Below are 13,389 nucleotides of genomic sequence, written 5' to 3'. Positions count from 1 at the left end.
GGAGGCGTAGTGCCCCACGGACGCATATATATGTATAAGTTCATTAGGGCACAGATTCCGTCGGCGACAGCCTCGGACCGCGTTGAGGCTCAGACGAAACACGTGTGCGGCGCAGCGCACAGGCAGGTCGGAGGACGGGTTGTATGAAATAAAACAACTCTAACAAAGTTTATTTCATAATTGCTACAACAGGTGGCCATTTACAAAAACGATCGTCCTTACTTAGGTTTCTTATTTACTATATTTGAAATTTTCTTTGTCTAAGGTAAACAATGTTGTTTCTAGATAACGTATCTATCCTAATTAACCTGCAATTGGAGATACCGCAACTTGAGATAAATACTGAGATTGTTTTTTAAAAAGGTAATAGTAATGAACAGACACAACACATGACCATTATCATGTAAACCATGGTCGGAGATCATAGTGTGATGCGCGGGGAGGAACAAGCGATGATTGCGATTATTGCGACCGTGACCGCTCAGCTGCGTTCAAACTGCCTCACTCCTCACACCAAAACAAAATCTCTTGTAATTTTGTTTTAATCCATATGGTGACATAGAAGAAACGAATGTCATAATACAAGAGGAACTGACTGAACTAAGTACAAACGAAGAACTTAAGGTTCAGTTTAAATACGGATATCAGCAATTCTGGCTGCAAAACAACATACCCGTTACTTATCCCGCATTAGGGAATATAGCGAGGAAATTTTTAATTTCCTTTCCATCGTCATACCTAGTGGAAAGGGTTCAGCGCTGTTCCCAATCTCCTAACGAAAAAAAGAAACAGACTGGACATCATTAGCCGAGGAGATTTAATATTAACCCTTACAAAATTGACGCCAAATGTTGATAATTTATTATTAAAGCATCAGGTTCATCCTTCTCACTAAAAATATTGACTTATTGCTTATGTTATTTTATTTATAGTTTATTTTATGTTACGTATATTTTACATAACAGATACAAAATTTTATTTTGAGTAGTTTCAATTTACATACAATTAATAAATGTATAAATTAACACGTGTTTTTATTTTAAGTTTTTAACACTAAACTTCAGTACAGTTAGAAATTTACAAGAAATCAATTTCAGGTAAGTAGGAGGTCTACCCAACACGATAAAACATGGCAAGGGCAAAGCAAAAAAGTTTGGGGAACTCTAATTTAAACTATCTAAATGTTGACATATTTTTAAGCATTTCTTTATGGCTGTCTTTGTTATTGTTTATACAGGTGTGACGTCATATGACCGACAAATTCTGTAATTAGTTAATTGTTGTATTTTATAATTAATCTGTGCCATCTATAACCCTTTACTCGGTAATGTATCTATGGAGATACATCAAAATAAAACAAATCTAGTGCCATTATTTTTTAAGCGCAAACATAATATTTTTATTTGAGTGTTTAGATACTTTCTTAGTTTTCGAACACATGTATAGTTTTTTCTGTTGGCCACACTGGTAAGCTGACAAAGTTCACTTTAATTGTAGTTCCGTTATCGTGTTGCCACGCAAGAAGGTAAGATATTTCATAAAAAAATTTCACATATTTTATAAATGGGTGCATAAAATTATAAATTAAAAATATATTTTGCTCTAAAGTAATTACTATGGACGTTCTTTGTCCGGTTGATGTTTCATTTCACTTTTTTAATATATGTATCTCACCGTGCACACTGCCAGCTTTACTAACAACTTATACAAAATCGTCCTGTACCTGTATGTGCACAAGTGTGCCAAGCTGATTAACTATTCATATGCTATTGCATATTTAGCTTATTTTCCATGGATTGTATGTACATACCCTTTCAAGAGCTAGCAAAGTACTAACATTGGTGCCAAAACACAGTCAATCGTCAAATGAAGAAAGTTCGGATTGTAGAGAAGTTGGGATTTTTTAGTTTTAAAAATGTCACGACAGTGCTGAATCTTTACCTGGTCCTTCTTTCTCCCTTCCCTTGAAAATCTTCACATACTTTCTGATAGTGAAAACAACTTCGCCGTGCCCCAAATTACTGCTTCCTGCCCTCCAGTATCAACGAAACCAGCTACAGAAAATTTTTCCTTGGATTCTTCAGCTCAAGATTCTCTTCACTCGGTTTTATACCTTCATCACCAATCCCCTTAGTGAACGTTGTTCAAAATAAAAGGACGGGTTACTTGTTCACGAGTTGTGTGCAATAAAACAAAGTATGTATTGTAAAATGGCATGACAACAAAGTGGTTACTGTGGCAAGCAATTACGTGTCGGAAATGCCTGTTGGGATCATACAGCGGCATAATAAGGATTCAAATAGGCGAGCTGCTGTCCCCTGTCCCAATATAATTAAGCATTACAATGCGCATACGGACGGGGTCGAGCTTGCAGATAAGTTGGTCGCTCTGTACAAGAGGTAAAAAGCCACGGATGGTACTTACCTCTATTTTCCCAAATTTTAGATAAGCGTGAATAATAGCTGGATTTTATATCAAAGACTCTTTGCAGTGAATAATGTAAAACAACAAAGCTTAAAGAAGTTCCGGCATCGTACTATACAAGGGCTATTACATTCTAGGAGACGGCAACCATTTAAAAGCTCTAATGCTGTACCACCAGCACCAAAAGAGATAATGAAAGCTCCCTGTCGCCTAAGGACAACTGCAGACGTGAAATATGATGTGTACAATCATTTCTCTATATTTTGGCCCAAACGACAATGCAAGCTATGCATCAAAGGCCAGGTCAATACTGTTATCTGCATAAAATGCGGTATTAGGTTGTGTGTATTACCAGATAGGAACTGTTTTTCTAATTTCCGCAATGTAAATTTTGAAAATTAATTTAATTCTGTTTTTAATTTTTACCGGAGCTTGTATTTTTGTCAAAAATATTAAATGCTAAAGATTTCTGATTACTAAACCAGTTTAATCATAATTGTTTTGAGAGAAATGATTTATTAGTAAAATATCAGGTAATTTGGCAATGTATCTGTAGAGATATATTGTTAGCAAAATATATTTATTAATGCTTTTGGCAATGTATCCCATAAGATACATGTGATTTTTTTTAACTACCTTATGAGATTTTTTTTCTTATTTTTCTAGACATCCTTGGGTCATAAGGGTTAAGTGGTATAAATATTATAATGATATTTAAAAAAATTAAAATCTGCCGAGTTAAGGGTTAAGGATCTAGCAAAAATTAGGATAAATGTCAATAGAATAATTGTCATTAATCAATGTAAATTATTTAACGTTAGTAAAACACTATTATTATACACGAAGAAAATATTTTTTTGCTGAATTCTCAGGAGCTATTACAATATCAGCATAATGCTGTGGCAACTTCTTCTTATACGTATATAAACGAACCAGCGCTAAATTAGCCTTTTCGAAAATGATTTTTTTTTGTATGTTTAGTGGCAGAATGCGGCGTTAGTGTTAGTGTTAGTTAGTGGCGACCGTTCCGACCTTATGCTTAGTTGGCAATCTTTGCGCATTCTTTTTTGGAAACAATTTAGTTTCTACGATTCTTTTTAGATTTCCATATGTTTGAACACCAATAAAAATGTTGGCCATAATCATAATAATTCAAACAGGATAAATCTCGTAAATCGACTGAACAAAATATCGATAGCTTATCATTTCGACGTTTAAACGTTTCTGGGGTAGTTAAGCATTAATGCCATACACTTGAAATTTAACAAAATTAACAAATATTCATAAAAGTCATAACTCATGTTTCCAACTGTCATTGCTTTATGGCTATAAACACTTGTGCTATGCAAAGTATTGGGATGAGAAGGTATTGATTTCCATTAGTTTCAATGTCACCTGCTTTACCTACAGAGTACCTTATTTGTAAAACAGCATCTCTTTTGTGATTGTGTTACATATTCAATGAAGTCATTTTGAATGTCTGATTTGTGGGTTGAAGTAAACATTGAGCCACCAAATTTAGCGTAAATTAATACTTAAGATGAAAGTTATATTGGACTAAAAGTGTTTTTGTGATGTACTCGAATGTAAGAGTCCACAATTCTTCTTCTCTGCTTACAAATCATATCTCATTTTCATTATTCTTGGTAAACTTGTTTAATATACATGTTTAAGCTCAGCGGCAGAGTATTTGACTTTTTCAAATTTATTTAAGGAAATTTGTATTAACACTGTGTAGATATGTTCTAACATCTGACAATAAAACATATGAAACATATGTTGGCTTAGGCAATGTTATCTTTTTGATTGAGTTACAAAGGACTCTGTGTATGTTAATAATGTAATAGTCATAAAAACAAGATGAATCAGTAATTACAATGGCATTATATTGTGGTTTCTGTGAAATCTAAATGACTCCTGGCTTGTGTCTTATCTATGGAATAAATTTACTTTTGTTTATTCTATAGACTACATCACCGGTTCTCAGTGTGACCCCCAAACATCTCGGTTATGATTTGCAGTGCTAGTGGAATGGAAGTTTTATTAAGTGTGTGACTAAATTCTAGATGTTTGTGTATAAAGGGCACCTGCAGTAAGTGTCGACCATATTTGAAATATTACATCTAAAATGTCACTAAGCTAATTTTAAGTTATGGTAAACAAATCACTGTAACCAAATAGTGATTTAATTGTGGCATCATTTGCTTTTGGTAGTTTCAATATTTTTGATTGTGTACCAAGTCAACATAATTTACAAAAAATGTTACTTTTCTTATCATTTAAAGGAAACATCAGCTGAAGCACGGTTATGAAAATTGATGAAAATGCTTCTCCAAGGGCAACATAATACAACAACATTAGAGACAATGATTTCAAAATTGAGGACTGTTGAAAAGAAAGCCAATAACATTCCAAGAAGCTGAATTGCAGAAATAATTCCAATGGTATCCGCACCAAATGCGAGAACAACATGTTTCAGTTATAGAAGCTACCCATCAAGCCTTTCCTAAGTTCTAGATGCACTAGGAATAGTATGAGGCAAGGAACTCGAGTTCCCTATAAAAAAGAAAACTACATAACCATCTTCAAAACAATCTTCACAAACAGCACACCTAAAGATTGGTGAAGAAAATGAATTAGAAATAGAAGTCTGATGCAACCGTTAACTTGAATTAGCTCAGCCAAATATATGGTTGCCAAAAATGGGCATTGACTAATAAAAGAAGAAAGAAAATTGTTACGATTCAACATAGTAGCAACTGAAATATTTACAAAATAAGAATTGAGGTAATAAGAAGAAAGGTAACCTCACAGATGCACTTAACATTTAAAAAGCTCTTAAATTCAAGCCACACAAGGTTTTAAATGCATTAATTCTGACACTAAGTAGAAACAAAGGTCATAGGTATTTTACCCAAACAAGGGCCATTTTACTGATTTATGTTAAACATTACTACATATAGGATCTCCTCCATGGGATCTTGAGGCCAGACTAAAAGCCTGAATCTATGAAAGGTGCTTGGAGCTATGATGGGCTTGCGATTGAACCCCGCCATAGAAACTGTAATTGCAGTGGTCTTTTACTTTACAGTTGCTGTAAGAATAGGTAAACAATATTGAGCAATCCAACAACAGGGAGCAGCACTGTCGAATCTGTCTGTTCTTTCCTAGAGAACTGGATGAGCAAGTGGCACAATAGTCGAAACCTTCCGACAGGTGCAGGTACTTTCAACCAGCAACCATCACGGGTGCCATCATTGTGGCAGTGAAGAGGATAAGACTTAGAACACGCTCGAGGAGTTGACAGCTAGGATTGAGTTGCGCTGAGAATTCACCGACATTGTGAGGAATGACCGATCATTGGTAGGCTTCATTAGGCTGATGGTACAGAAGGCTCTGTCTTAGAATGCTGTTATAAACTTCTGCAGAAAAGTAATGTTGCAGAAGAAGGCTGTGGAGAGAGAAAGAACATCTGAATTCCTCATCCGTAGTTGGTGACCCAAGCGTCGGAGGGGGCTGTACCTCGCCCTTCTCGAATCCCCAAAAAATGTCTTTGGATATAGATGTGGGATGACAATTGCACATATGACTTGGCCTTCGGTGGCGCGCGAGCTAAATCTCGCGTGTATACTATAACGGGTGGGGAACTGTAGCTCTATATCAAGGAATTGAGTCACTAGGCCGCCGCCATTGAAGGTATTCCCGTAGTTTTCACAAAAGGCATCTTAGAAGACCGCCTGGCATAACCCTTGTGTTGCAGTGGAGGTGTGCCATGAGAAAAATTTAAGAAATATTAATGAAAAAGAGTTTTTATAAAGTTTTTTTTATTATTACGGTTTGAAGCCAAAGTACATGTAGCCTCGTTATTCATCTATGAATAACTACTAAAACTATTAAAGAATCGGCAAGTGTCCTTGTGCATGTAAGTGGTGATGAAAAATGAATTCATTACAGCAACCCAAAGAAAAGAAAGTACTGGGGACTGCTTGGTCCATGTAGGTATATCATGAACTAAGCTTAATATACATGCTGCCATGGTTATGCTGCGTATTTCATATGACTAGATTGGTGTTATTTATAATGATTTGTTGAAACCAAACAAAACTATCACTGAAAATGGCTTTGTCTTAGTTTATGCTATTGAGATGAGTATTGTGTGAAATAGATACAACATGAGCAAACTTAATCTAAACTTGCAATGTGCTTCATTGGTGTTCCTACTTATTGGCCATGAGAACCAAAAAAGAATTAGTGTCAAATAAAACAGACATAGAAGAACATATTGACCAGTTCTCGTCGACTATCACTGGAAGGTAATCTTGAAGGAGCCTACAGGAAGTTTGTACAACCGCAAAATGGAGAGGAATAACTACAAAATAAAAATTTAAGAAATGACAAAAAAAAACTGTCTACTTGGCAGTAGAAGAATCTACACACATACTGTGGGCCACAACACATAAATCTTAATATTACAAGTTAATAAAAGATTAAATGAGATAAGGGTCCTGCGAAAGAAATGGCATATTAAAAAATATCCTTGCAACAAATAAACCCTTTGACAAGGCCTCTGAACAACTTGAACGCATAATTTACCATGCTGGTAGTGATGGCCTTCAAAATCAACTAGCGGACCTTACTCCATAATATGATTGTAACTACTTGTTTTGGAAGATAACAAAGATACTGAAAAGACTGAAACTACATATACCTCCAAATAAAATGAGAAATGGTAAATCAACAAGAACTGAATGTAAAAGGGCCAGGTTTTACTCGGAGCAACTAATTACTGTGTTCCAGCCCCTGGCCGGCAAGTATCTTGAACATGACAAAGAAGGCCTATGAATGCCTTGACTCGCTTTTGCAGATGTGGTTACTATTGGAAAGAGCTAATCTTGAGGAAGTGTGAAGAGAAATGGTTAAACTGTCAGGGAGTAAAACTCCAGGCTAGAACATTCACTGACTGTTATATTCACCAGACATTGCATTGTCTGATTAATATTTGTTCTGTTGGAAGGCACATGGTTTGAGTGATGAGCAGTTATGTTATAAGGTAGTCTTAGAAGACAAACACCATTGTAATGGTATTCTAGTTCTAGAACAATGGGAACAGATACAGTGGAATGTGCTTGTATATGTCAGAACTTTGTGCTGCTAATAATTTCATTTGAATTGTCATTTAGACGTTTAAGTATTGCTTATATGTTCAGTGATTCAAAGAGCTAACTAAGTTTGGGAACTGCTGGCGTTTATAAATATTTTGTTGTTTCGCAATCAGTGCAAATTGTAATATCGAATCATTACATAAACTGCCACACACTTGTTCCAGACTTATTCTTATGTTTAATGTTTTAAAGTAAAAAGGATCCTGTGTAAAGTTAACATTTTTATGCTTGGGACAATTAAAATAATCATGTACTTATAATGATTACAAAATGTGTATTTATTTTGGTGTATGCTATACTATTCATAATCAAATGTAAATTGTTGTTGTATGGAAGATCAATGTAAATAATTAGTATTTCTTGTAAATATTACTCGACTACAGCTACCTAATTGTAATATTATTATAATTAATGTTAATTATGATGTATTATTGATTATATTTGTAATGCAGAGGACATTTGCAATATAAATAATTTGAGTCACTTTATCCATAAAAAGTATTAAATGTGAGGTATTTTTATTATGTACTATACAAATCTAACACTCGTGTGTATGTGAATGAGAAAAATCAATTTCTCCCTAAATTTGCTAAATAGTATCTCTGTGTTCAATTAACCGTTTATTTATTCGTAAGTTTTATGTATTAAAGATGTGTATTATTTTTCATGTAAACAAAATAATCTTCAAAATAAAAATTGTTTCTATTCTGTACATTGATGTAAATCTACTTTGTGTTTGTTTTGTATGTCTTGTGAACCACGCCTTATAATTTGGGGGCGCATGTAAGATGCAATTACCAACAAACTCGACATTGCATAGATATAATGAATGATAAGAATATTATAGGTTGTTCAATTTTATTTACTTTATGAAAAACAATTCTATACTTCCTCGATATTAATTTTAATAGTTTTTCATTAATATAGATAAATTATAAACGGCTTATTCATTAGTGCTAGTTTGACTTTTACAGTTATTATAACCTTTATTATTAAAAACCTTAAAATGATTATAATATTTTTACAGAATGCCAATTCAGGCGCCGCAATGGACGGACTACCTCAACTGTCGGGGTTGCAGCCAAACAGTCTGCAAACACTGCCTCAAAATTTTACACAAAAAGCAATGTCCCTTCAATCAGGTACGTGGTGTGGTGTACATGCAGACTATAAATTTATATTTAATTTGCTTCAATCTTTACTTACAACACTGTCCAAAACTCTCCAGGTGTTTATCAACTTGTTTAAAATTCACCACATATTGATCAGAATGAATGTCTTATCTTTAAGTTTCTATTTAGATGCAACAGCTGCATTTTTCATTTACATGGATCTTTTGCTCTTTCATATAATAGTTATTCATATTTACTTAATGCAAAATAGTTTGATTCCATTTATATTTTACAGACAGTAATTCAATCCGAACCCGAGCAACTAGTAGTGAATACAGCTCTTCTACTATTAGCGGGATGCCCACCCCCAGAACAGCCCCATCACCCGCCATGTATTACTCCATTGTGCGGTACACGAAACAACTCGCATTTTGTCTAAAACTTTGTGGAAACGGTGAGTGTTTGCATGCTATTTGTGTATATCTTAAGAGTTTATTTTGAGCGTTTATTATAGTGACTTTATAAGTAGAGCAGAGAAATGATTTTTAGTGATTTACCTTGTACAATTTGAATTACAATCATAATGTGAACCAAGTTGTTACTTGATATAACTGCAAGCTGTAGGAACAATCTTTGTTCGTAGTCAAATTCTGCAGAAAGGCATTCTGGTGGAAAAATACTTCTGGTGTTGGCCTCATGTCTGTCTTATTAAAAAAAATTTCCCAAATTGTTCAGATGAAACCCTTAAGACCTACGACGAAGAGGAGGAAGGAATTCAACGGGCTATGTATTATCTTAAACAATTTAAAATTGCATGATTTAATAAAAAAAAAATTATAAAAATGAAGAATGTGGAGGCGAACACATTATTCCTAAGATGTGCTTGCTATCTTCTATGAAATGTGCTATGGCACAAACATTTTGTTCGTGAGTTATATTGTAAAAGCGCATATGCAATAGCCATAGAATTATTATGTAGTTTTAATCCATTGACAAGATTTCAATAATCTTGCTTTGACAAAATGGCCATCATGGCCTATTTAGAATTAAATTTTTCTCCTATTTCCAAGTTTTTATTTAATTTTAAATTAAACTTAAATATTTTCAGCCAATGCCAGCTTAAGCAGTAATAGATTTTCATGAGCAATGCAAAGGAAACTGGTTACTCTCTTACAATGCACTATGATCGATGAAGAGGGTCGCGGGAGGGCTGCGCGGGCTGCTAGATCCTTGGGCGAGAGGACTGTCACCGAACTTATATTGCAGCATCAAGTAAGTTCTATTGTATTCTCTTTTGAACTTTCAGAACATAGTTACAGCTTTGCGATATTCCCACATGGTGACCAGGAAAAAGCGAGCCGACCTTTATGATGTTGGTGGTACTGTTGAAACTTAAAGTGAATGAAAAAAAAATGGTATCTCCATAAATGACAACACTTCCATGAACTACTTAAATATGTCTTGAAAAACTAAAACGGAAACAATTTATGATTTTCGGTGAAATCAGAAGCATCAGAATTATATTTTCTATGATACCAAAACAAAAAAGGCTAACATGTACCGGGATTTCTAATGCACAGAAAAGAACCTTTGGAAAGAACTGAAATAGTATTGAAATTGATTACTTTAACAAATTCCAAGTGCAAACATGTATTGGAGTAACAGTACTTATGTGTCATTCATTGAACAAAAGAAAGAACTTTGTCATTGATAAGAGAACCGCAATGAATTAATTTAACATACACATAAAAACATGGCAGGGAAAAATTTATATCACATGGGTACAAAAGAGCCTTGGTGCATATGGTTTAATAAAACTTCTATCAATACCATTTTATATGCTATGGAACATAGAAACTAAGAACTATAAGAAAGAATGCAGAATAGTAGAAATTTGTGAAAAAGGAATACTTCTGAAGCTGGAAATTACAGACTTACTGTCCAGAAAGTATAAGTTGTAATCAGAATACACTCAATGGATCATTAAAACTGCATATACTTCTGAAATAAAAATAGAAACTAAACAGCAGACCATTGTTCGGAACAAGATCAAGGATTGAAATAAAGGATGGGGTAAAAACAAAATTGTAAATAAAGTAAACAAGTAAATACATGAAATAGGAACCAATATATTTAGGAATGTGGATAAGGAAAGAAAGGCAACATATAAAGGAAGATCATAATGTGGATAAAAAGAGATTTTATGGAGGATGTGAGGAACTGTGGCAATTTGTGAACATAGAAAGGGGATAAAAAAATAAAACCCTCGGCCTGAAGGTGGATAGAGCCAAATTCTCTACTCGTCACTTGGGTAATACCTGTCCGGCGCGTTCACGTCGCGGGGGTGGGCACCACTCACTCCAGTAGGCCGGAGTGAAATTGGTGGCTGAGTTCGGATAGGGACCTAGCGCCGCGGGGTATAGCGCGGCCCCTTGCCCAGGGTTACGGGTGAAGACCTTAACGGCTGCAAAGGCGGAGATGGAGTCCATTGGTACGGTAGAGCAGGCGGAAGAGGCAAATACCCCAGTCGCAAGCTGCCCTCACATATTGGGGTCACAGGTTGCTCTGGAGCTACGCTGCCAGGTGGGGTGGTGTAGTAGGGTTGGTGATGAAGACCGCGGTCGGCAGAAGCACCCTTAGCTCTCCAAGAGAGTTACTACCTTAGCGTCAGGCGGCAGCCGGCTGTAAAAACCCAATTGCCAAAACAAATTCTCCTTATCATGAAAGTTACAAGAAATAATAGACGAGATCATACTAGGGTGTACCCCACAAGCGACGCAAATACTTTAGAGGCGAATAAAAGGGCGACAAAAGAAGACAACGCTAGGGCGTCCCCCGCAAGCGACGTAATTGACACTCTGAGATTCGCTACGTGGAACTTAGGTTTCCTTACCGGTCGCACCAGCGAACTAAGTGAAGACCTCAAACGAAGATACATTGATGCGTGTTGCTTACAGGAAACCAAGTGGAAGGGTTCCAAGTCTCGTGATATTGGACTAGGATTTGAACTAATATATAATGGAACATTAACACACCGAAATGGTATGGCCATAGCTCTAAACTCTTGTCTGAAAGATGATTCTAATCATTAGCATAAATAGGAAGTCTGACCGGCTCCTAGCCATAAAACTAGCGCTTGACAATCAGCCACCACTAAACATCATATCAGCATACGCTCCTCAAGTTGGATGCTCTAAGGAGGAAAAACAAGATTTCTGGGAGGACTTTGATGATGTGATAGCCTCTGTAGGAGTTAATGAATTAAAACTAAACGGCGGTGACCTTAATGGGCACGTTGGCCATAAAACTCCAAATGGCAGTGAACACCATGGCGGTTTTGGCTATGGCAAGCTAAATCAAGAAGGACATAGTATTTTAGATTTTTCAAGTAGACACAATTTAATGATCATTAACACATGCTTTGAGAAAAAGGAAGAGCACCTTGTAACTTACAAAAGTGGAGGTAAGAAGACGCAGGTTCATTACATACTGGGAGAGAAAAGCTTAATATCTAGATTCAAGGACAGGTAAGGTAAGGTTATCCCAGGGGAAGCATTAACAAGTCAACATCGAATACTTGTTACGAAGTTCAAATTGCAGAAACCACTGAGAAATGTCAAAGATAAAACACCAAAAATCAAATGGGTTTAACTGAACTTAACTGACTTGGACAACGAGTACCAAAACGTAAACGAAATGTGGTCCAAATTCGAAGATCTAACGGTCCCGGCAGCAAAAACTATACTAGGAGAGTCCAAAGGCATAATTCCAAATAAAGACCCTAGTTGGTGGAACGATACCGTGAAAGCAGCAGTGCAGAACAAAGATGAGCATTTCAAGGCTTGGCAAGATTCGAAAAGCGACGAGGACCTAAAGGCGTATAAAATAACCAAAGCCCACACCAAAATTATCGTTGCCCAAGAAAAACAGAAAGTTAGAGATAATTTCTATAGACAGTTAGAGGAAAACACAGATGATAATGATATATACAAAATTGGACATAAACATAAATAAATATATCAGGGATGTTAATGGTAAACTCTTGACCTCAAATAATGACATCAACAAAAGATGGAAAGATTACTACGTCGAATTATCCAACGAAGAATTTCCAAGCGAAAAACTCCCCTCCATACGTGTGACCTCAGGGCCCATCGAAGCCATAACAGAATCCGAAGTTAAAGTAGCGATACTAAAGATGAAGAACAAGAAGGCTACAGGGCCAGATCAGATACCTGCGGAGATATGGAAGCGTGGAGGAATGGTAGCTATAAGGTGGCTTACGAAACTCCTAAATCTTTTCCTCACGTCCGGTACAATGCCAGACTCCTGGCGGAAGAGCTACTTAATACCATTTTACAAGCATAAAGGAGACGTTTCACTTTGTGGAAATTACAGGGGGATAAAATTAACATCACACACTTTTAAACTCTTCGAAAGAATTATTAATAATAGACTGCGGCTGCTAACAACGGTCACGGAAAACCAATTCGGCTTCACTGCTGGTAAATCAACGTCGGACGCAATTCAAGCCATGAGAATTATTATGGAGAAACATAGATGCAATAAAGAAGATTTACATATTGTCTTCATTGACCTGGAAAAAGCTTTCGATAGAGTGGCAAGACAACTTGTATGGCAAGCTCTCAGGTCTCAAGGCCTCCCCGAAAAGTATGTCTCCATAGTAAAAG

General features: G+C 35.9%; 1 protein-coding gene across 3 annotated transcripts in view; it reads left to right on the top strand.

Moving 5' to 3' along the window:
* Positions 1-1,497: 1,497 nt before the first annotated feature.
* LOC137927583 (roquin-1-like) overlaps positions 1,498-13,389 on the top strand; it is a 29,265-nt gene continuing 17,373 nt past the window's right edge. For 2 of the 3 annotated variants that reach the window (XM_068771356.1, XM_068771354.1), the window contains exons 1-4: positions 1,498-1,525; positions 8,614-8,728; positions 8,994-9,152; positions 9,807-9,970. The gene's annotated coding sequence lies outside the window, so the exon portion shown is untranslated. Of the gene's footprint in view, positions 1,526-3,713; positions 3,791-8,613; positions 8,729-8,993; positions 9,153-9,806; positions 9,971-13,389 lie in introns of those variants that run through there. The other variant, XM_068771355.1, reaches the window with a different exon arrangement.

This window comes from Battus philenor, unplaced genomic scaffold, assembly GCF_028537555.1.
Source record: "Battus philenor isolate CCGP_79_NKW_IND1 unplaced genomic scaffold, ilBatPhil1.0.hap1 SCAF_34, whole genome shotgun sequence".
In the NCBI taxonomy this organism is placed as follows: domain Eukaryota; kingdom Metazoa; phylum Arthropoda; class Insecta; order Lepidoptera; family Papilionidae; genus Battus; species Battus philenor.
The sequence above is the reverse complement of the archived record's forward strand: the minus strand, read 5'-3'. Positions and strand labels throughout refer to the sequence as shown.